The sequence below is a fragment of the Delphinapterus leucas genome, chromosome 3 (assembly GCF_059928025.1).
Source record: "Delphinapterus leucas isolate spDelLeu-1000000601 "Yukka" chromosome 3, BTC_Dleu_Yukka2, whole genome shotgun sequence".
NCBI classification, from domain to species: domain Eukaryota; kingdom Metazoa; phylum Chordata; class Mammalia; order Artiodactyla; family Monodontidae; genus Delphinapterus; species Delphinapterus leucas.
The window spans coordinates 26,690,348-26,716,476 of NC_143131.1; positions in this window are offsets into that span (position 1 = coordinate 26,690,348).

Here is a 26,129-nt window from a genome sequence, read left to right on the forward strand (position 1 = left end):
TTCCCAATATTTAGACTCTAAGCATTTTTCAAAACATGTTGGCTTGGTGTCTAATGTAAACATAAACCTGTGACTTCCTTCTTATATCATTATGGATTCTCCAACTGGGGGAGTGGCAAATGTTTAGAATTTCTATAAACATAGTATATTATCCATTGGATCTAAAATAAAAAGATATTAGCATTTAGACTTAAACAGTAATAGCTTTTATTTTTTCAGCCTGAAACTCTCATTATTAAACCCACTGTGTGGGTTTTCAAACCTGAATCCAGCCAAAGCTGGGTACAGGAGAGGAGAGATGAGATAGAAAAGCTTTAATTTGGTGAAATTAGAATTTATAACACCTTTAAATTATGACTATGCATTAATACCTGAGAAGTTCTAAATATAATCTATGGCATCTGCGATCACTTTTATTTAGTGTAGGGGCAGGAAAGAGTGATCCAACAAAGCCAATTTGAAAAAGTGTAAATAAAAATAAATAATAAAGTTGCTTTCTGTTCACTCCTAACAGACTCCAGCTTGCTCTATAAACCCATTCTATCAGCAAGCAATTATATTAAAATCTTTAGGATCCAGCTCCTACCACAGTAAAGAAAAGTTTGATATCTTAATATGAAGTTCATTTTATCTCCCCATTGCCTAGCCCGTCTCTATTCCAGAAGAACACTATTGTTATACCATCACATCACTATTAAAGAATTTTTCTAAAATGAAGGAATCTTTCAAAATTAATTCAAACCTCCATCTCTAATGAAACAGATAGTTATTTTTGATTAACACTTGAAGTCTAAAAATGGCTGCTATTCTCACCCTGAGCTCAATTCTATTTTTCAACAATTCAGAAAATGCAACCACTCTACGATTATAGTCCCAGTACCTAGAGCTACGTCCTGCTATTTAATAAGTACTCAGTAACATTTGACATATGTATTTCAAAAACACACATAAAGACAGACACACATTCACACACAGGAGAAGACAGCAATCCCTTTTAATTTTTTCAGATCTAATATGCTGTTGTGTCCTAAGTCATTTTCCTATCCTTATGCAGACAGTATGGAAGCAGAGAACTCCCGAGTGAGCTATCTTGATTTTATTATCCATTCATTCTCAGAGAAGTATGATAAAGATCTCCTTCCTACTTATTCTTTTTGTCATGTTGATGTGCAAACATAAATTTAGCTAAAAATTTAAAAAAATCAGGTTCTGCAGAGATATTGAAGCATGATTTTGAGTATTAGAGATAGGACTTTAAAACATCATTTATCCCCTTTAGGAACCTAGCACCTCTTTGCCAATGAGAACATGAAGCAATCAGGGCAACTTACCAATTGGATAAGAAAGGCTTGTGGCTTGTTTTTATGTCTTTTCTAGAGTTCTACTACCAGGAATAAAAAACCCAATGTGCTACAATATATTCTAATTTTACTTTTTTGCACTGATTCTTTAGACTTTACACTATATTTGACAGTTGTATGGTCCTAAGAACAAGGATGGCTGCTTCAGCATTTTAGCACATTGAATTTTTTATATTGTAGTGTTTCTAGAGAATGAAAATTAGAAACACCCTCAGTTTTTTATACCCCTGTTGCCAGGCTTTGTCTATGTTGTTAATGAAGCCAATGAAATTCTGATGAAAGCAGTAATCTGTAAAGGAATGTCTGGCGTCAGGTAAGAACACTGATATAGAACCAAACTGTGAGGCACATGAATTCCATAGAAAGGATTTGAGAATGTTGAGCAACACAATCCTGATTCCATCACCACCACCCTTATGTAGGGAAAATGAATTCTCACTGAATTTACAGGGAAATAATTTTAGCAACTCTCTCTACCTACTCTCAGAAGTTATGTCTCCACCATCCAGCTCAGAATGGGGCATAAATGATATTAACATGGAAAAAAATACCTGAACTGACTCTCAGTTGTCTTGAGCTTCAAAGGGAAACATGACTCCAAATAGAAGCAAGCAGGCAATCTGAGGTGGTCAAAGATGTAAAAGAAAAGTTTTCTCAAAAAAACGTGGCTTCCTTTTGATTTCTTGTATAATAAAAAAAATAGAACATGCCTACCAAGGGTGAATTTCCAAATGCATGCTAAAAATATAAAAAGTCAAAATAAGGGAGTTTAATTAGGGGTAGCGTTCAGGGGATTTCTTCTTTACCTTAAAAAACATGTAATGAAAATCCCTAAGAAATATGTTGTCAATATCCAGCAGATGACTTACATGCACAAAAGGAATATTATTACACAAAACATGTCCTTGGAGTAAATTTTTTATGATGAGTTCTATATCCTCCAATCTGTCCTATGTGGTAAACTATCTTTTATGTCAATGCTAACATTACCAACTTTATCATAGCCTAAAATGAAGTACAGAGGCATAAAAGGACAAATTACGCCCTGTCAATTGCTTCAACTGTATTTTAAAAAATCACAGAACATTGTCCTTTTCTGGGAATATAAAACAAGATTTTAAAAATTCGTTAAAATAAAGCTAGAACTAATATGACATTTAAAGTCATGACATTCTAACGTTACGAATCCTGGTGACCTGAATCTCTTTCTCTCTCTCTTCCCCCTTTCCCGCCCCCCTCTCTCCCCTACACAAACTTTATTAATGGACTAAATTCAGAGATTAACAATGGTCTCCTAATACAGTAAGAGATGAGCTTAAATTTGCTTGTTTCTTTTATAATTTTTTATTTTGCTCGACTACTTAAAGTTCTTTTAAGGATTTGCAATCTTTCCAAATGTAATAATTCAGCTTCTAAAAGCTCTTCATCAGACCTATGGATTCAGGGATGTGGATGTATGAATAGAGTCCAAGTTCACTGAATGCTAATCTCATCCCTGTTGGTGATTTATGGTATGGAACTGGGCAAACTGCCCAACATCTCAATTTTCTCATCTACTAAAAGGAAACAATAAAAGCACTTCTCTTGAAGGAACTGGGTGTGGTTCAACTGGTCAAATATGTTAAATATTAGGTAAACACATTTCCATAAATCACATTCACACAAGGAAGCCTTTTCTTGTTCAGATTCAGAAATATTCAAGTGAGAGTTTTTAAAGCTTGCCCTTAAAATAAAATCAACATTTTGTTCATTCAGGATTTATCAAAGATGCATGCTTAGTAAGGCCTTAAAATGCATGCTGCTAAACCCACACGTTTATTATGAACTGATCTTTGACTGGCTGGGTGGGGAATACACCAAGAGGAAAGAATAGTCTCTTCAATAAAAGGTGTTGGGAAAACTGAATATCCACATGCAAGATAATGACATTGAACCTTTATCTTACACAATGTACAAAAATCGGCTCAAAGTAGATTAAGGCTTAAATGCATGATCTGAAACTATTAAACTCCTAGCAGAAAACAATGTCAAGAAGAAGAGGCTTCTTGACCTTGGTCTTGGCAATGATTTCTTGGATATGACACCAAAGCACACAGTCAATAAAAGTAAAAATAGAAAAACGGAATTATATTAAACTAAAAAGCTTCTACACAACAAAGCAAACAGTCAATAGAATGAAAATGTAACCAGCAGAATCTGAGAAAATATTTGCAAATCATATATTTAACATAGGCTTAATTTGAAAATGTGTAAGGAACTCTTAAAACTCAATAGCAAAAAAAGCAAATAACCCAATTAAAAAATAGGCAAAGAACCTGATTAGACATTTCTCTAAAGAAGACATAAAAATGGCCAAGAAATATATGAAAAGATGCTCAATATCACTAAGCATCAGGGAAATGCAAATCAAAATCACAATGAGATACCACCTCACCCTCTATTCAGATGGGTATTATCTAAAACACAAGAGATAACAAATGCTGTCCAGGATGTGGAGAAAAAGAAATCCTTGTATACTGTTGGCATGAATGTAAATTGGTACAGCATTATGAAAAAGTAGCAGAGAGTAGAGGTTTGAGGGTCTTCAAAATGTTAAAAATAGAACTACTGTATGATTCATCAATCTCATTTCTGGATGTTTACCTCAAAGAATTGAAATCATGATCTTAGAGATATTAACAGTCCCATGTTCATGGCACCATTATTCACAATAGCCAAGATGTGGAAAAAACCTAAATGCCCATCAATAGATGAATATATACAGAAAATATGGTATAAACAGAATATTAGCTTTAGAAAGGAAGGAGGGGCGGAGTCAAGATGGCGGTATGTGAGGATGAGGAATTCATGTCTCCCCATAACTAGGGCACCTGCCAGACGCTGGTGGGGGACCTTGATGCCCAAGGAGGTGGGAAGAACCCCTGGGCAACCAGGTAGGATGAGAGGGGGAGTGAGGGGGAAGGAGAAGTGGAGGCCAGACAGGACCAGCACCCCTGAACGGTGGCTGGGAGAGGGGAGGGGTTCCGATGCTTAGAGGGACTCTCAGAGGATCAGGGAGGAGTGCACCTAGTGTTTCCCCTGCCCAGTCAGGCCCTGGGAAGCCTGCTGGGCTCCCGGGCCTCGTCCTCCATTCTCTGGGGCCCCTCCAGGCCACGTGGGTCCTAGGGGCATAGGAAGTGGGGGGAAGAAGAAGAGAAGCCAACAGGGAGGGACCCTTGGGGATCGGAGGATCAGTAGGAACACACCTAGTGTTTCCCCTGCCCACTTGGGCCCAGGGAGCCTGCTGGGGTCCTGGACCTGGTCCTCTACCCTCCAAGGCCAGAGGCACTCCTGGGCCCCTCCTGCTGTGTTGAGCCAAAGCCCTACCCCCCACACCCCCAGGAACTTTTTCGGCCCTGTGGGTCCTAAGCATAGGTCCACCCACTGCATATACCCTGCCCCCACCTAAGCCCCAGCCCCCACAGCAAAAGCCTGTGCTGGCTGTTTTTTTTTTCCTCCTCTTTTTTGCTATTGTAGTTCTGTTTCACCTTCTGGTTGTTGTTTCATCTATATTTTTATTTATTTATTTTTCTAATATATCTGTTAATTTTGAATCTTATTTTATTTTTTACTCTGTTATGGTTCTGCTCCTTTTTCTCTTTCTTTCTTTCTTTTTTTTTTTTGCCACCCCACGCAGCTTGCAGGATCTTGGTTCATGAGCCGGGGGGTCAGGCCTGAGCTCTTCAGGTGGAAGCCCCAGGTCCAAACCACTAACAGAGAACCTCAGACCCTAAGAAATATTCATCAGAGTGAGGTCGCCCAGAGGTCCTCATCTCAGCACCAAGACCCAGCTCTACCCAACAGCTTACAAACTCCAGTGCTGGAAGCCTCAGGCCAAACAACCAGTAAGACAGGATCGAGAAAATACAAGAAATGTTTAACAAAGACCTAAAAGAACTGAAAAACAAAAAAACAGAGATGAACAAAACAATAAATGAAATGAAAAATACACTAGAAGGAATCAATAACAGAATAACTAAGGCAGAATAACTAGTAAGTGAGCTGGAAGACAGAGTGGTGGAAATAACTCCTGAGGACCAGAATAAAAAAAAAGAATGAAAAGAATTGAAGACATTCTCAGAGACCTCTGGGACAATACTAAACACACCAACATTTGAATTATAGGGGTCCCAGAAGAGGAAGAGAAAAAGGAAGGGTCTGAGAGAATATTCAAAGAGATTATAGTGGAAAACTTGTCGAACATGGGAAAGGAAAGAGTCACCCCAGTACAGAAAGTGCAGAGTGTCCCACAGGATAAATTCCAGAAGAAACACACAAAGACATATATGAATCAAACTAACAAAAATTAAATTCAAAGTAAAAATATGAAAAGCAGCATAAACTTTTAATATTAAAGAAGGTTATCAGCTGATTTTTCAGCAGAAACTCTGCAGGCCAGAAGGGAGTGGCAGGATATACTGAAAGTGATGAAAGAGAAAAACCTACAACCAAGATTACTCTACCCAGCAAGGATCTCATTCAGATTTGAGGGAGAAATCAAAAGCTTTACAGGCAACAAGCAAAAGCTAAGAGAATTCAGCACAACCAAACCAGCTTTACAACAAATGTTAAAGGAACTTCTCTAGGCGGGAAACACAAGAGAAGAAAGAGACCCACAAAAACAAACCCAAAACAATTAAGAAAATGGTAATAGGAACATACATATAAATAATAACCTTGAACATATGTGGATTAAGTGTTCCAACTAAAAGACACAGATTCACTGAAAGGATACAAAAATAAGATCCATATATATGCTGTCTACAAAAGACCCACTTCAGACCTAGGGACACATACAGACTGAAAGTTAAGGGGTGAAGAAGATATTCCATGCAAAAGGAAATCAAAAGAAAGCTGGAGTAGCAATACTAGTATCAGATAAAATAGACTTTAAAATAAAGACTGTTACAAGAGATAAGGAAGGACACTACATAATGATCAAGGGATCAATCCAAGAAGAAGATATAACAATTAAAAATATTTATACACTCAACATAGGAGTACCTCAATACATAAGGAAAATGCTAACAACCATGAAAGGGGAAATCAACAGTAACACAGTAATAGTAGGGGATTTTAACAACCCACTTACACCAATGGGCGGATCCTCCAAACAGAAAATAAATAAGGAAACACAAGCTTTAAATGACACAATAGACCAGACAGATTTAATTGACATTTATAGGACATTCCACCCAAAAGTGGCAGAATACACTTTCTTCTAAAGTGCACATGGAACATTCTCCAGGATAGATCACATATTTGGTTACAAATCAAGCCTCGGAAAATTTAAGAAAATTGAAATCGTAACAAGCATCTTTTCTGATCATAATGCTATGATATTAGAAATCAATTACAGAAGAAAAACTGTAAAAAACACAAATACATGGAGGCTGAACAGTGTGCTACTAAATAACCAAGAGATCACTGAAGAAATCAAAGGAGAAATTAAAAAATACATAGAAATAAATGACAACAAAAACACAATGACCCAAAACTTATGGGATGCAGCAAAAGCAGTTCTAAGAGGGAAGTTCATAGCAATTCAATCTCACCTCAAGAAACAAGAAAAATCTCAAATAAAAACTCTAACCTTACAACTAAAGCAACTAGAGAAAGAAGGTCAAAGAAAACTCAAAGTCAATAGAAGGAAAGAAGTCATAAAGACCAGAGCAGAAATAAATGAAATAGAAATGAAGAAAACAATAGCAAATATCAATAAAATCTGGTTCTTTGATAGGATAAACAAAATTGATAAACCTTTAGCTGGACTCATCAAGAAAAAAAGGGAAAGGATGCAAATCAATAAAATTAGAAATGATAAAGAGGAAATCACAACTGATACCACAGAAATACAAAGGATTATAAGAGACTACTACAAACAACTATATGCCAATAAAATGGACAACCACGAAGAAATGGAAAAATTCTTGGAAAGGTACAATTTTTCAAGACTGAACCAGGAAGAATTAGAAAACATAAACAGATCTATCACATGTAATGAAATTGAAACTGTAATTAAAAATCTTCCAACAAACAAAAGTCCAAGACCAGATGGCTTAGCAGGCAAATTCTAGCAAACATTTAGAGGAGACCTAAGACCTATCCTTCTCAAACTCTTTCCAAAAACTGCAGCGGGAGGAATACTCCCAAATTCGTTCTACGAGGCCACCATCACCCTGATACCAAAACCAGGCAAAGATATCACAAAAAAAAAGAAAATTACGGACTAATATCACTGATGAACAAAAAGAAAATTAAAGACTAATATCACTGATGAACATAGTTGCCAAAATCCTTAACAAAATACTAGCAAACAGAATCCAACAGCACATGAAAAGGATCATACACCACGACCAACTGGGATTTGTGCCAGGAATGCAAGGATTCTTCAATATACACAAATAAATCAATGCAATACATCATAATAACAAATTAATGAATAAAAAACATATGATCATCTCAATAGATGCAGAAAAAGCTTTTGACAAAACACAAAACCCATTTATGATAAAAACTCTCCAGAAAATGGGCATAGAGGCAAACTACCTCAACCCAATAAAGGCCATACATGACAAACCCACAGCAAACATCATTCTCAATAGTGAAAAACTGAAAGCATTTCCACTAAGATCAAGAAAAAGACAAGGATGTCCACTCTCGCCACTCTTACTCAACATAGTTTTGGAAGTCCTAGCCACAACAATCAGACAAGAAAAAGAAATAAAAGGAATACAAATTGGAAAATAAGAAGTAAAACTGTCACTGTTTGCAGGTAACTTGATACTATACATAGAAAATCCTAAATATGCCACCAGAAAACTACTAGAACTAATCAATGAATTTGGTAAGGTTGCAGTATACAAAATTAATGCACAGAAATCTCTTGGATTCCTATACACTAACAATGAAAAATCAGAAAGAGAATTTAAGGAAACAATCCCATTTACCACCGCAACAAAAAGAATAAAATACCGGGCTTCCCTGGTGGCGCAGCAGTTGAGAGTCCGCCTGCCGATGCAGGGGACACGGGTTCGTGCCCCAGTCCAGGAAGATCCCACATGCCGCAGAGCGGCTAAGCCCATGAGCCATGGCCGCTGAGCCTATGCATCTGGAGCCTGTGCTCGCGACAGGAGAGGCCACAGCAGTGAGAGACCCGCGTACTGCAGAAAAATTAAAAAAATAAAAAATAAAAAGTAATTAAAAAATAAAAGAATAAAATACCTAGGAATAAGTCTACCTAAAGAGGCAAAAGACTTGCACTCAGAAAACTATAAAATGCTGATGAAAGAAATCAAAGATGACATAAACAGTAGAGAACTATACCATGTTCTTGGATTCAAAGAATCAATGATGATACCACCCAAAATATATAGTGAAAATGACTATACTACCCAAAGCAATCTACAGATTCAATGCAATCCCTATCAAACTACCAATGGCATTCTTCACAGAATTAGAACTAAAAATTTTACAGTTTGTATGGAAACACAAAAGACCCCTAATAGCCAAAGCAATCTTGAGAAAGAAAAACAGAGCTGGAGGAATCAGGCTCCCTGACTTCAGACTATACTACAAAGCTACAGTAATCAAGACAGTATGGCACTGGCACAAAAACAGAAATATAGATCAATGGTACAGGACAGAAAGCCCAGAGATAAACCCACGCATATATGTCACCTAATTTATGACAAAGGAGGTAAGAACATACAATGGAGAAAAGGCAGCCTTTTCAATAAGTGGTGCTGGGAAAACTGGACAACTATATGTAGAAGGATGAAATTAGAACACTACCTAAAACCATACACAAAAATAAACTCAAATTGGATTAAAGACCTAAATGTAAGACCAGACACTATAAAACTCTTAGAGGAAAACATAGGAAAACCACTCTTTGACATAAACCACAGCAAGATCTTTCTTGACCCACCTCCTAGAGTAATGAAAGTAAAAACAAAAATAAACAAATGGGACCTAATGAAACTTAAAAGCTTTTGCACAGCAAAGGAAACCATAAACAAGATGAAAAGACAACCCTCAGAATGGGAGAAAATATTTACAAATGAAGCAACAGACAAAGGATTAATCTCCAAAATATACAAACAGCCCATGGAGCTCAATATCAAAAAAACAAACAAACCAATCCAAAAATGGACAGAAGACCTAAATAGACATTGCTCCAAAGAAGACATACAGATGGCCAAGAGGCACATGAAAAGATGCTCAACATCACTAATTATTAGAGAAATGCAAATCAAAACTACAATGAGGTATCACCTCACACCGGTCAGAATGGCCATCATCAGAAAATCTTCAAATGATAAATTCGGGAGATGGTGTGGAGAAAAGGGAACCCTCTTGCACTGTTGGTGGGAATGTAAATTGATACAGCCACTATGGAGAACAGTATGAAGGTTCTATAAAAATCTAAAAATAGAACTACCATATGACCCAGCAATCCCACTACTGGGCATATACCCTGAGAAAACCATAATTCCAAAGGACACACGTACCCCATTGTTCATTGTAGCACTGTTTACTATAGCCAGGACATGGAAGCAACCTAAACGTCCAACAATAGATGAATGGATAAAGAAGATGTATATATATACAATGGAATAGTACTCAGCCATAAAACGGAAGAAAACTGGGTCATTTGTAGAGATGTGGATGGGCCTAGAGTCTGTCATACAGAGTGAAGTAAACCAGAAAGAGAAGACAAATATAATAACGCATATATGTGGAATCTTGAAAAATGGTACAGATAAACCTATTTGTAGGGCAGGAATAGAGACACAGACATAGAGAATGGACATGTAGACACAGGGTAGGAAGGGGAGAGTGGGTTGAATTGGGAGATTAGGTTTGACATAAATACACTACCATGTGTAAAATAGATAGCTAGTGGGAACCTGCTGTATAGCACAGGGAGCTCAGCTCGGTGCTCTGCTACAACCTAGATGGGTGGGATGAGGGAGGTGGGAGGTTTGTCCAAGAGGGAGGGGATACAGGTATACATATAGCGGATTCACTTCATTGTACAGCAGAAACTAACACAACATTGTAAAGCAATTATAGTCCAAAAAAAGAAAAGAAGGAAATTTTGCCATTTCCTATAACATATAGGAATTTGGAGGACATTATGCTAAGTGAACAAGACAAACACAAAAGAACAAATGCTGCATGATCCCACTTATAGTAGAAATCTAAAATAGTCAAGCTCATAGAAATAGACAGCTGAAGAATGGTTACCAAGGACTCAGAGAAGGGGGAATCAAGGAGATGTTGGGTACACAGTTTCAGTTATATAGGATGAGTAAGTCCTAGAGATCTAATGTACAGCATAGAGCATATAATTAACAATACTGTATACTTAAAATTGGTTAAGAGGGTAGATCTTATGTTAAATGTTCTTACCACAAATAAAAGAGGGAGAGAGGGAATTTTTAAAGGGGATGGTTAAGTTTATACATTATTTATGGTGAGAGTTTCATGAGTGTATACTTATCTTCAAATTCATCAAGATGTACACATTAATATGTACAATTTTTTATATGTCAGTAATGCCTCAGTAAAGAAAAGACAAGATGTACTCTTGCCCCCTGCAGATATATCCATACACATACCTATGCTTGCTTGTTGAGCACCAAGCTGAGAGCTGATTTTGACCCAGGAAGATTAAACTTTAGTGCAGGATGCCACGTAATTAGATAAGTGACATTAGATCATCATTTATAGTCCTGTGCAGTCATGAATGACAATATCAGCTCAAACAAGGGTAAAAGAATGAAAGCCAGTGGTTTATAGAAGCCCCTGGAAAGCAGAGCACCTGCAAAAGTTAACAAACACCAGGCCAGAACATATTGCCGGCTTTTTCCAGCAGCCGTCGGTACAAATAAGACAATTCCTGAGGCAAGTCAATGAATTCACTGTAAATGTTATTTTCCCACATGTGCCCTTTCAGGGGTGAAAATTACAGTAACACCTGTCCTTATCAGAACAGAGTAAACATGTCCTATTACAGAGAATCTGTTGTCATTTAGCAATGGCTTAAACTGTTCGCGATTATTCAATTCAAGTAACAAGAATGACTTGCAAATTCATTGTTGAGGGTCTATTATTTTCCCCTATTTTTATTTTCAATAAATGTTTTAAATAATTAATATGTATACATCTTTTTCATATGTTTTATTTTTTTAACATCTTTATTGGAGTATAACTGCTTTACAATGGTGTGTTAGTTTCTGCTGTATAACAAAGTGAATCAGCTATACATATACATATATCCCCGTATATCCTCCCTCTTGCGTCTCCCTCCCACTCTCCCTATCCCACCCCTCTAGGTGGTCACAAAGCACCAAGCTGATCTCCCTGTGCTATGCGGCTGCTTTCCACTAGCTGTTTTACATTTGGTAGTGTATATATGTCAGTGCCACTCTCTCACTTCGTCCCAGCTTACCCTTCCCCCTCCCCGTGTCCTCAAGTCCATTCTCTACGTCTGTGTTTTTAGGCCTGTCCTGCCCCTAGGTTCTTCAGAACCATTTTTTTTTTTAGATTACATATATATGTTAGCATATGGTATTCGTTTTTCTTCTTCTGACTTACTTCACTCTGTATGACAGACTCTAGGTCCATCCACCTCACTACAAAACAACTCAATTTCGTTTCTTTTTATGGCTGAGTCATATTCCACTGTATATATGTGCCACGTCTTCTTTATCCATTCATCTCTCGATGGACATCTGATTTTTTAAAAAGGAAATCTTGAAACACTGAAATCTGAACAGTTTGTTTTCTTTAACTTGTCTTTGCTTCATATTTAAATGAGAAATGTCTATATACTTATTACCTAATCAAATTAATTTTTTAAGTTTTTTAAAAGAACATTTTAATGGATTTTTCTATTTTAAAATAATTTTATAACAACGTTTTCTCAAATTCAAAACACAATTTGGGAAACAATGCTTTCAAGCACACGCAGAAAAAACTTTAACGTTTCCATTTAGTATTGTTAATTTCAAATAATCAGTAAAATTAAAATTCAGATAAACTAGATATATATCATATGTGTAAAATAAGTTATAGAATTTGTTTATTTAGAAAATGCAATACAGTTAATTTATAAAATGATTTATGGCATTATTATATAAAATTATATTGGCTATTATATAAACTATTATTGGTCAAAAATATGTGCTTGTTTTTTCACACAAATAATGCCACTTAAGCCTCACATATGAGATAAAGAAAACTGTGGAAATGATTTTATATAATATGGTTTGTCATTGCTGTGTAACAAACCACTCCAAAACATAGTGGCTTAAAAAGCAAAGATTCATTATTTCCCATGAGACTATAGGTCAGCTGGATGGTTCTGTTTATCTGCTCTGGGTGAGGCTGATCTCATCTGGGTTTGCTCATGCATCTGCAATCAGCCAGCAGGTCGGATGGGGGCGGGCTGGTCTAGCCTGGCCTCACATGGGTGATTCAATGGCTTTGTTTCATGTGTTCTCCCCTCCTCCACTGGTCTTGGTCAGACTCATTTTCATGTAAAGGGAGGAGTCCAGGACAGTGAGAAAAAGCACTGTTTCAAGGTGTAGTATCAGACGTTGGTGCACCATTTCTGCTACAGTGTTCTAATGGCCAAAGTAAGTTACAGGTCAGTTGAGAGTGGGAAAATAAACTGCACTTCTTGACAGAGGAAGCTATAACGTCACATTGCAAGGACCATATATAGGTTAAGGGGAAAAATTGGGGCCACTTTTGCCATTAGTGTATCACAATGTCTAAATTTCAAATAAGGAAACTGCAAGAAATTTAGAAATTTGAAAAATGTCAGTATAAAAAGTTTTAACAACATCTGATTCAAAATCTAGAAATATTTTTGTATTTCCATATCTGTAAGGTTGCTCAATATGTCCTCAAAAAAACTTTAAACAAAACGTAGCAGCAATTGCCAAAATAGGATAAGATCTCATATTAAATTATTGTTAGCACTACAACCTGAGATGAGAATTTTTTTTTTAAAAAGCCTTCACTGGAATACTTATCATATAGGTTTCTAAGAAGTGGAAAGTTTATACAACACAAAGATGTCAGTACAATCTTAGCATCAGCAGTGTCCTACTGCTAGAATACAATTACAATAATTTTTACTTCATTAATCTTCAAAGCCTAATTATTTTCACAAAATATCCTAGCAGTTTCAACCTACTTCTCACAAATATTTATATCTTAAAGTTGTTTTGTTGTTTTCCCTTGCAACTTCATTACTCCCATAAAACACAAATTAATTGAAAAAAAGTGTGAAATAAATTGAATAAGCCTAATTGGCTCTAATCAAGTAAAAACAAATTATATCTTAAAGTAAAAATCTAGCTACTTATGTGGTCAAAATCCACAAGATGTGATTGTTTCTACTACTTGATTGGAAATTAAACATCCTGTAGAAAACCCAGGTATATAATACTAGAAGTATTAGTGATCAATCCTGGGGAAAAGGTAAGCTGTAGGACACAGAACTTCATTTTGCTGAGGTATGGAATTAACACAAATTTTCCAGAAGGTATACAGTTTATTGTCACAAAATACATTGGTAAACTATTGCTACATAACAAAGGATACAAACATTTAATTACTTAAAACAACTATATATTTGGCTCACAATTCCATGGTATGGGAATTTAAGCTCAGCAGGGATGTTCTGCTCCAGAGTGGGATCTCAGGTACATTTGTGGTTAGCCTGTGAGTTGTCTTTTGCTATGCTAGCTGGGGTCTCTCAGACATACTTGGAAACTCAGCTGGGACATCTGGTTAACTGTACTCTGATCTATGTTGTCTTTCTTCCTCTAATCCCCTAGTTTGGGTTTATTTAGCTGAGAGCCAGGGGTTCAAAAAAATCAAGTGGAAGAGTGTATAGCCTCACAAGACCTGGGCTTGGAACTGAGACCCATTACTACCAGCTCACCGCACTGGCCGAAATCAGTCACAAAGCCAGGACAGATTAAGGGGGTAGAAAAGTAGAATCCACTTGAAAGGAGGTATGAAGTCACATTACAAATGCATTGATGTATACAGAGGAATGCTTGTGGCCAGTCTTCCAAATGATCTTCTAACAAAATTATAGTTCACAGGTTTTTGGTTGTTATAATGGAGGATCGGGGGTGAGGGAGTGATATAATGGTTTCTAGTCATATAGAGGCCAGTCGCTTCTAAACACCTTACAATACACAGGGTGGTTCCCCCACACAAAGAGTCATGGAGCCCAAACTATCAATAGTTCAGAGGTTGAGAAACTCTGGCATGGGGAGCGTGACTAAATTCTTCTCTTCTGGATGGATGATAGATTCTACAATATAGCCTAAAAGTGAATTACTTTAATTTATTTTTAGTATTCATAGAAATTGAATAGCATATATTTACAGTATTAACTTTGTTTCCATTGATTTAATTATACTGCCACTACATTACAGAGCTATTTTTATCACATATTCCTCTCCAGATTTTTGTCATAGGCAGGCATATTTTGATAAAGTGACAATCAGTTTACCTTGCAGCTTTCTTTGCTTAGAATTACATCAAGAAAATGTTTCTAGGTTGTTATATATTCTTCAAAATTAAAATAGTCCCTAATAATATATATAATGCTTCATCAATTGGTCACTGTCTAATTTATTTAAATTGTTTCTGGATATTTAATTAACTGTCTTGTCATTCTAAATAATAATAAGGTTACACATAAATAAACTTGTATATACAAATAATGGTTTTAAAATTTATTTTTGTTTAAGATAAATTATTATATGTAGGATTGTAGGTTAAAGCGTAAATACATTTTTATAATGCTTTAGAACATTGTCAATTTGACTTCCATTGAGTTAAAGACCTCATCTCCACCAATATGTGTGTATATATTTTATTCCAAGATTTACAACATTGAATATTATATTTTTAATTTTCCCTAATCTGTAATGCAAAATCTATCATGCAGTTGCTTAATTTGCAAGTGTTTAACCTCTAGTGAATTTAAATATATTTTCTTATAACCCTTTATAGCTAAGGGAGCTTGGCAAATTAGTTACCCTTGATGAGCCCATCAAATATAGATACAAATAATACGTACTTCACAGTAAGTCAGAAAGTACATGAATAGCACTTAGCCTATGCCTAAAAAATAGTGTTCAGTAATGTTGACTATTACTTTTTAAATGCCTCATATTTTAAAATAATTTTCTCTTGTGTAATTTTTTCTTGATCTTTGTCCATTTGTCTATAGAAGATATAATGCACTTTTAGCAATCTGTATAATTCAATCATTTAAAACATTAACCCATTTTTTCATAATTACTCAAAATATTACCCATCTCTTCATATTCCTTTCTATATATGGAATCTCCTTGAAAGTGTAATCACATTTTTTCCATCAATGAATGGTAAACTTACACAAAGCAGGTGTCACAGGATCAAGTACACCACTATGATGAAATGGTAATATAAACAATGCTTATATTTCAAAATGGAATCTCCAGAATTTCATCTTAGTGTATGGTCTCCTGTTCACTATTTCTATTAATAGCATAGATGCCATACAATTCAACTTTGTGCTTGACATGAAACTAGGAAGTTAGATATAATTTAGATATCAAGTCTTGGGCACAAAATGATCCTGACAAGTTGGAATGATATGCCAAATAAAATTCAATTCAACAAAGATTTATCGAATGCCAGTAATGTGCAAGCTATGTGCTCAGTATGGAAAGCTATTTGTACTAGACTCTAAATAAACCACTTACACATCATGAAACAAGACTAATACTCATGTCTATATAACTATCCAAAATAAATTAACTAAAGTAATATACTCTGATGCTATATTACAGAAACTTTCTTTATCCAGGACATCATAATCTATAGTCCCATTCTCCATATCAGGGTTTCTCAACCTTTGCACTACTGGCATGTCAGCTGGATAATTCCTTGTTTTGAGTGCCTTCACTGTGCATTGTAGGATTTTAGCTGCATCCGCTTCTCTAGATGCCAGTACCAACCCACCCCCCACCATGTGACAAGTAAAATTCTCTCCAGACATTGCCAGATGTCCCCTGAAGAGCGAAATCACCCTGGTTGACAACCACTAGTCTTACATGTAAGCACATCAGCCTACTTCCCTACCACTCTTAAAAACTGACATTAACAAATAGGTGAGGAAAGAACCAAAATGGCAGAGGACTTCATACACATGTTAAAAGAAGAATGCTTCTCTGTTGTTTCCTTAACGAGCTTGTCTAGACAAGAAAAGCCTCCCGGGCCACTTAATGACAGCTTGAAATTTTAAAAAACTTTTTATAGGAAAGCACCATCACGAAGTAGTTAATGTACAGCCATCTTCTCTGTTCCTGCTAAATGTCAGGCACTGGGCATACAAGTCTGTACATAGCAGCCTCTGTGCTCAAGGGGTCTAGATGTCAATGGAGAAAATGGCCATTAAAAAATTGCTTTTAAATAAATATCTCATTCACTTCAATTGTGCAAGGTGCTCTTTAAGAGAAGTATCCTGTATGATGGGATTATTTAATAGAAGGCTTTAGCCTAAACTGTGGGTTTAGGAGAGGATTCCTAGAGAGAAAACAATGTTCAAGTTGAGACTTGAAAGAGCAGTTACGTTTGGAACTTCCCTGGCAGTCCAGTGGTTAGGCCTCTGTGCTTCCACTGCAGGGGGCACAGGTTGATCCCTGGTTGGGGAACTAAGGTTCCACACGCCAAGCGCAACACGGCCAAAAAAAAAAAAAAGAGTAGTTAAGTTTGAAGTAGTTGTGAAGTATGACAGTCCCAAGATGGAGGAGAGTGTGTGGGACTTGAGGACCTCAGAAAAACCCAAGTAGCTCAAATAAAATGAGAGAGGTAAAGAGGAGGGCAAGATGAACTGGAGGTCATGCTGGAAATTTTGAGAGCATGTTGGGATTTGAGATTATAAAACAATTAAAAGTTATTAAAGGTTTTTAAAGAGATGAGGCATGATCATATTTTCTGCTTTGAACAGACTGTCTTTTGTGAAGCCCTAGAGGGTAACTAAGAACTATGGATGGAAAATACAAAGGAACCAATTTCCACCTCTCTTCTAAATCCCACTTTTTTTTTTCTTTTTTTAATTTATTTTTGGCTGCGTTGGGTCTTCATTGCTGCACGCAGGCTTCCTCTAGTTGCGGCGAGTGGGGGCTACTTTTCGTTTGGTGCACAGGCTTCTCATTGTGGTGGCTTCTCTTGCTGTGAAGCATGGCCTCTAGGCACGCAGGCTTCAGTAGTTGTGGCACACGTGGCTAGTTGCTCCGTGGCAGGTGGGATCTTCCCAGACCAGGGATTGAACCCGTGTCCCCTGCATTGGCAGGAGTATTCTTAACCACTGAGCCACAGTGGTTAGGACTTAGGACTTTTAGGGAAGTCCTAAATCCCGCTCTGCTGTAATCCCTGTATTTGCTTGACTGATCATATACTGGAACCAAAATTCCCATATGCCACACTTATTGATTATGTAAGTGGTTTTGAAAATGGTCTATGTTTTAAGAAAACTTCTGTTCTCAACAAAAATGTTTGCTCTGATTCTAAAACGTTCGGTCATTTTTTCCTATCTAAAAATTAAACACCATATAAGAAGTTGTAAACTCAACACTGACCTCTTTTAGTAGTGTTGAATTCATCATTCAGTACTAAAAGAACATCTAACATCATTGCTTAAAAATTTCTTTCTTTTCTTAAAGTATTCTTATACACACATCAAAGGGGACTTTGGTTTTGAGTATATGGAATTGTATTTGTATATAATTGGCATCTGATTATGTTTTTGTCAATACAAATTTGAGAGCAAATAAATAACCACTCAGTAACATTAGTGAATGATGTCCTTGTAATTTTCTCCTTGCTACTATGATTTTAATAGCAAACATTCATATATAAATTTATATATAATTATATGTGTATATATATACGTGCATGTGCGTATCATATACATAAGATAAATTTCACATACTTCATATGAAATATATGTATTATATATTTCTTGTATTTCTACATAAAAGTAACTTTATTAACTTATTTTTTCAGACAAGGTAATATGCCCACATCTTCTCTTTGAGCAAAAATTCCTAAATTTTTTTTTATTTAGAATATAAAACCAAATGCAGCCAGTTTAAAAAGAAATAAATATTACAATAAATGTCCCTGGTTGAGTTCACTCAACTTTAAATCTAATCATAATTCACCTTTGCACAACAGCAGTATCAGAGTTCCCAAGCTTCATCTCAATCACAACAATTCCTGATTAAAATGATCACAATTTACCTTCAGTGAAAAGTTTCAATGGCTCATTATAATCTATTATCGAAACAAAAATACAGATGCCTTATCTAATTAGAATCATATATCCAAAAAGCAGACTATTCATTTACTTTTGAATTTTGTCGTCCTGTTGTGGAGAAATCTGGGACTTTGGCATCAAAGACATGAGAGTTTAAATTCCCCAGTCTCACGACTTATGACTCACGGAACAATGAACAAAAGATCCTTGGTTTCTCACTTTTAAAATGGTATTGTCTTACTGTATAGCATTCTCATGAGGGAGGGAACATTAGCAAAGTGTGCTTATTAGACAATCAAAATTAGTTTTGTCCCTCTTGTAGAGGAAAATTTTATTTGTATTTTGGCTAGCCAAATTATTAACAGTCGACATTAATCGCTAGCTAGCCAAATGTATCTTGTCATTTATAGAATAAAATGAAAGAAGGTGGAAATGTTTCATTCTGAAAACTAACCAATAGGCACCAACAACTTCATTATGATCCAGCTCACCTCAATCTTTCATTTCCATTAATCCAGGAACAAAATACTACAGTAACATGATAGATAAGTAGAGGCAGATTGAAGTAATACTTCGCTATGAAGTAATATAGAGTATTTCTGAGCTCATATCCTGTTTTGAGATTAGTGCCCCATCCAACCAGCAACATCTAGACACCTGCATTGTCACTCAGGTAACTCTCACTCAACTCTCCAAGTCTAGCCAATAATCAAACCCCATTGGTTTTCTCCTATGTATCGTTCTGAATCTGTTTTCTGTTCTTCATCGAATCTAACATGACTGAATGTCCAAATTCCTAAGGTTGCTTTCAGTCTCTTCTCTGCTCCCTCCCACTGACATTCCACATTGCAGCCAGAGGAATGTTTTCAGAAAGTAAGCCTAATGATGACATTTGTCTTGCTCAAAATTGTTCAGGAGCCCCTTCACCAGGCACCCAAGTTCTTTCATGATCTCAACGCTACCTCTTTCTTTGGCCTCACCTTCTATCTCATAATTGTTGAAATGCATACTCCTGCAATTCTTAACAAAGATAAGGCATTCACCACATGATTTCACAGCACTGCACCTATTGTTTTCTGAATCCAGGATGTCCTAGCTTGTTTGTCTGATTGATCTTCAGTATGCTATTCATGTGCCAGCATCTCTCTAAAACTTTCTTTGATCTGCACTCTCATAGATTAATTCCTTATTACTCTAAATTCTTTCCTTTTTTAGAACATATATTTTTGTATTAGTTTGTTTACATGTCTAAAATTTAGTCTCTTGAGGGAAGGAACATTATCTTATTCAGAGCAGGACATTTAGATATAGCTGTATTTAATGTGGGAGTCATGTGGAGAGTCATTTCGATACAGTCAGGCATCGAAATGTCTCTGTCAAAGTGCAATATATTTGACTTTCATGACTCTTCTTCCCTTGTTATATAGGATTTTTACATTCCATTTTAAAAAATATTACATTCCTGTAATATTTTAAATAAAGCAAAACTCGTAAGGAAATAAACATATAAAGAAATAATTTTAAGTCCATTAGAACTGAGATCATATTCATCCCAATGACACGACCTCGTATCCTTCAGGGCTCTGTTCAAATGACCATCTTAGTTAAGGCTTCCTTGCCCACCCTGTCATAGGATGCAATGCACACAAAAGTTGCACTCCATCTCCTCCTTCCCTGCCTTGATATTTTCTGATGTACTCATCAATGTCTGCTATAATCATGTGTGTGTGTGTGTGTGTGTATGTGTATTTATATATATATACACACACACACACACACACACACACACATATATGTTTAGGTTTTGTTTTTTGCCCTCTTCACACTAGAATGTAAACCCCACGAGGAAGGAATTTTTGTTCTGTTTTGTTTTGTTTTTGTGGTACGCGGGCCTCTCACTGTTGTGGCCTCTCCCGTTGCAGAGCACAGGCTCCGGACACGCAGGCTCAGCGGCCATGGCCCACGGGCCCAGCCACTCCGCGGCATGTGGGATCTTCCCGGACTGGGAAACGAACCCGTGTCCCCTGCATCGGCAGGCAGACCCTCAACCACTGCGCCACCAGGGAAGCCCTGTATATTTTTTTCACATAAATATTTGTTGGCTGAATAAATGAATGTCTTAGTTTTGTTTACCCCAACAAGAACCAGAGATCTGATTCAAATACAAGTAGGTTATTTGAGAATCTGATCCCAGGAAACATGGGTAGTGGAGCAGTTAAGGGGGATAGAAAAAGGACAGTCTTCAAAGTGTTGTGTGTTGTCAAGTCAGTTACCTACCACCGTGCATAACAGACGTTTCACCTTGAGGGAAACATGTACATCAGAATTACAACACCCAGTAAGTGAGAAAGCTGAGGTATTGATACCTCAATTACAGGAGGTGATGACCACCCCCCATCAGTCACTGGTTGACAACTGCTTCTAGGGATCACTATTTCTCCTGCATTCCTAGTCTGCTGCATGGAAGCAAAGAAGGTTTTGGCTACCAGAGAAATCCTCACACCAAGAAAAGCAGGTCCCGGCAGTTAGAAATCAAGCAAGTGTTTACTGAAAAGAAAAAGCCCAAAGGATCTGGGCCAGGTACCAACAGCATCCACTAGAGATTTATAAAAAAGTGTCAGGATATATTATATATAATGGATATAGTGTTATACACACACACACACACACACATACATACACATATATAAAATATATTGTACACATCAGAGTTTTCCATATCTTTACATAGAAAATGAGGCCGATTACTCTAAAGATAAAAATAAGGTATCAATGAATTCAGAATTTCAGTTAAACTATCTGCTTTAATAAATTTTCTATTTATGTTCAACTTTGCCTCTTCTCATTTGGTTTCAATTATACAAAAAAAAGGTGCACTAAATTGATTGGACTGTATATCAATCTGACCCTGAAGATGCTGAAGAAATTTAGGCTATGCAAATGTTCTCAATATTCGTAAAGTTTAGGACAGATGATTTAATGAGTTATCACTTTATGAACTGATTCAAAAGCTCCAGGCCAAGAAGATAATTTCCACAGAAAGTACAGGAAGAAGTTAATGAAGCAAAATAGGTAATTGCTCTAATGAAACAGGAAAAAGAGGGCCTCTTAACTTCCTGATATGTTGGAACACACAATGACACGCAACATTATTTAATTAACACTTGCTTTGGATTGAGACAAAAACTGATCATTAGACTTAATATAATAAATTTATAATATTTAAATCTTCTTAAATTCCCAATATATCATAATTTGGCTATGGAATTTGGTGATGTTAACCTTTAACCATAAAGATATGTTGATTAAGCTATTATTAAATCAACAGTGAACACTAGGAATATATTTACTGAATTTAAGAAATGAATTACTTTTAAGCACTATGAAAGCATTTACTAGAAAGCCTACAAGGCAGCCCTTTTTATACCTAGGTTATTCACAGTCAAAACTGCTTAATTTTCTTTTCAACATATAGATGGATAACTTATTCTTGAGTATTTTTATAGCAACAACAATCCAGGATGGCAATTTCCTTGTATCATTCTGAGTACCTAATTTTATTAATCTGGATTTCTTGTAAAATAGTCCATAATTAAAACATTACATTTACAATCAATGATCAATTTACAAATCAATTACAAACACACTAGTGCACAGAATTTACAAACACTATGTTCATACTTATTTTCAAATATGTATTAAGTTACATACATTAATTCACATTCTTTGTTCTTATATAACAAAACACACTTTAGAGTCACTAAAATTTTTTTAATTTTCGGGAGGTTACACATCATCCTTTTTCTTTTTTGTTTAGAGAATGCATTCTCATCACTAATATGACCACTATATTTTTCATTTATTGAATCTTACTTCAAACAAAATAGATATATTTGTATATATAAGAATTCATATTATAAACTAATATATAAGTTTATAATGCCTGGGATAAAACAATTTCAGCTTACTGACAACACATTATAAATAATGCAGAAGAAGAATCAATCACACTAAACTATAGAGCATAAACAAATAGTCCATGTACATTGATTCAGAGATATTATAAAGTACATAGGAAAAAATCAACAAGGGCAAAGTATTTTCTTTGAAGAAACTAATAAAATTAATAGGTACTTCACAAGCCTGATCAAGAAAGAATATACTTTTCACAAATTAAAAATAAAATAAGTAACATGAATAATTTAAGCCAATAACTGTGAAAAATACTATCAAAAATATCTACCACAATGCTCCTAAGAAACAATTAAAATTCTGTACTGTCAAACTTTTACTCTCCTCTTTTATATCAGATTTCTGTATTCTTTGAATCCAGTAATTCCAATGTGAGCATCCTTTACAAGTCTGGTTTTCTTGTGTTGTTTATGAATGAGCCAAGTGTTGAGAAGAACAGAAAATAGTTTCTAATTTTATGTGGTCTGTATCTAACAGAAAAATATTTTTCCTTTGATTATAGGCCCAGAGGAAACTATAAAATAAGTCTCTTTAAGAGATTAGTATTATCACTTTCCTGTCATCTTCCAATTTAAAAGGAGAGAATGTCTTAAGTGAAAATGAATGAATGAATGAAAAAATAAATGATTCAATACATCACAGATAGTAATAAAATATAGTAACCAAAACCCTCCTGGAGATTATTCACTAAATTTCAGATAAAATTTGAATAATTCTGATTAAATGCTGCCTGACTGCAGTGCATTACTCCGCTCCCAAAAGCAAAGTAAACAGCATAGATAAATTGAGTAAATGATGATATGCAAAATGTGTGTACAATTTTTTAAAGAGTCTCTATGGGATAGCAGAGAAACTTTGCAGAGGAGGTAACCAACCCCTAAATCTGAGAAAGAGGAGACAGGAGGACAGGAAGCTGAGACACGAGCAGGTAAAAGTACCAAGTTGTTGGTGATGATGAAGAAGCTGTGTGGAGGCAGGCATCTTCCTGGCAGCTGAAGAAAAGGTCATAGTGAGGATGCCATGCAGAGGTGAGGCTGACCTAATATCTAAGAAGGTGGCAGTGAGGTGGCAGCTAAGCAGAGGTGATGGAGTGTCAAGAGTCAAACTGGTAGAAAAGGGACTGAGCAAAGCAAAAAAACTTTAGGGTAGTAAAAAATTCCTTGCATGTCAGAGAACAACTTACAAACAAGGCATGTTGGCATACTGGAAAAAAAGTGCTGAGGTATTGCATTTGAATTGAAAATACTGGTGTAAATAACTTGATTTAAAGTTTTAGTTATAAATAAATATATAGGTAAATAAATATATATATAATACATATGTATATAATATGTGTGTGCAGGCATATTTGTATACATATATTTCATAAATCTCTCTCTGCTGAGAGGATCTAGAAACAGTGACACCTCATTAGCAGTGAGCACACGTGCTCAGACCCTTGTTTCTAAATGCTTTTTTTTCATTGAAAGAATATACAGTTTGTGAAAGAAATGGCTAATTCCAGGGCTGAGTGAGGAAAATAAGATGAGCCTGGAAAATCTTTTGCAAGATAAAGTAAGTGTGAAAAAATGATGGGGCTATGTCAACATGCAGAAGGGACTCACATGCTAAATCTAGAACAATTTAAGCATCAAAATAAATAATGATAGTAAACAGAATACAACTCATTGATTAAAACAATTATCCGTGAGTCTATATTGATAAAAACAGAAATAGCTTCACGAGAAGGGAAAACATCTACTTATAGTAAAAAGATAACTAACAGCTGCAGAAGAAATGATGGAAATAAAATACAGCATTCGGCAAGTATAGTGGTGGTTGATTCACACAGGAATCATCAATGGATGCTTAGGCTAGTGAAAGTTTGAGGAAAGCAGAATATTAGCATAGATTCAGAGTAGCTTCCAATGAAATGCTTACCAATTACAAATTGGAAAATGTCTTTCTGGAGGAAAAAAAAAAATTGGAAGACATGAAACTGGCCAAGTGATCAAGGTTACCATCACCATTAGCAGAATAAGTCCTCAGCAGGCACCTCCTGATGTGAGGCATCTTAGACTAGCACTGTATCAGTTCTATGGAATTTCTGCAAATAATGAATGGCTTACGTTTGACTGGAGGAAAAAATCAAATTCAGTTCATTCATAAAAAAGAAACTGTCGGGCTTCCCTGGTGGCGCAGTGGTTGAGGGTCGTGTCCCGGTCTGGGAAGATCCCACATGCTGCGGAGTGGCTGGGCCCGTGAGCCACGGCCACTGAGCCTGCACATCCGGAGCCTGTGCTCCGCAATGGGAGAGGCCACAACAGTGAGAGGCCCGCATACCACAACAAAAAAAAAATTTAAAAAAAAAAGAAACTGTCAAGGTCATACAAGAAGAAGGGAACTGGAAACAGTTACACATTAAAGAATGGAATGACATGTCAAATAGATGCCACACATGATCTTGGATTGGACCTAGAACCAGAAAGAAAAAAGAAACATTGTCTACATGGATATAAATAAAAAACAGTTCAAGAAATGTGAATAAGGTCTGTGACTTTAATGGTAGTATTGTATCAAGGTTGATCTCCTGTTGTCATCAAGGTAGGTTGACCATCTGCCCTACTATGCCCAGGACCAACCAGATTTTACCACAGGAAGTTCAGTATCATAGAAAAACTTTCCCTAGTCACAAAAAGTCACAAAAGTACACTTGCTTTTGAGGATAGGTACAGAAGTTTGAGGGAAAATTACAAAACCCATACTATAGACAGAATATGATGCTTTTGTATGAAATGAATACAGCATAGATTATCTCCCTTCCATAGTCAAGGTTGCTGCTTTTACCCTGGCCACTGATATTAAAAATTATGATTTGTGAGTCTCAAGTGTAAATTACTCATTGTTACACCACCCTGAATGATGTGACTTAAGTGTGCAAAGTACATAGGTTGTAATCATTACAGTAACAGTTTACCATTAGCAAGATCAAGATGGCAGATGGAAGACCCTGAGCTCAGGTGCTCCCATGAATACACCAAAACTACAACTATATATAGTACAACTCTCTCTGAAAACAAATAGAAGACTAGTAGAACAGTTCTTCTGCAACTAAGGATATAAAGAAAAAAACACACTGAATGGATAGGAAGGGAAGAGAAGTGATCAACTCAGGACCCACATCTCTGGCAGGCAACCCAAAAGAAGGGGATATCACAAACTTGGAGATCTTCATTAAGAAGGAGGCGTTCAAGCCCCACATTAGGTACCCTAGTCCTGCAGTCTTAATGGGTTTTGAAAGCCAACAATGCTTACAACCAGGAGAGCGAGAAGGTTGTAGGAAACTGAGACTCCACCCCTAAAGGGTACGTTCACAAACTTACTAGCTCTGAGTCCCAGCACAGAGGCAGCAGGTTGAAAAGCACCTG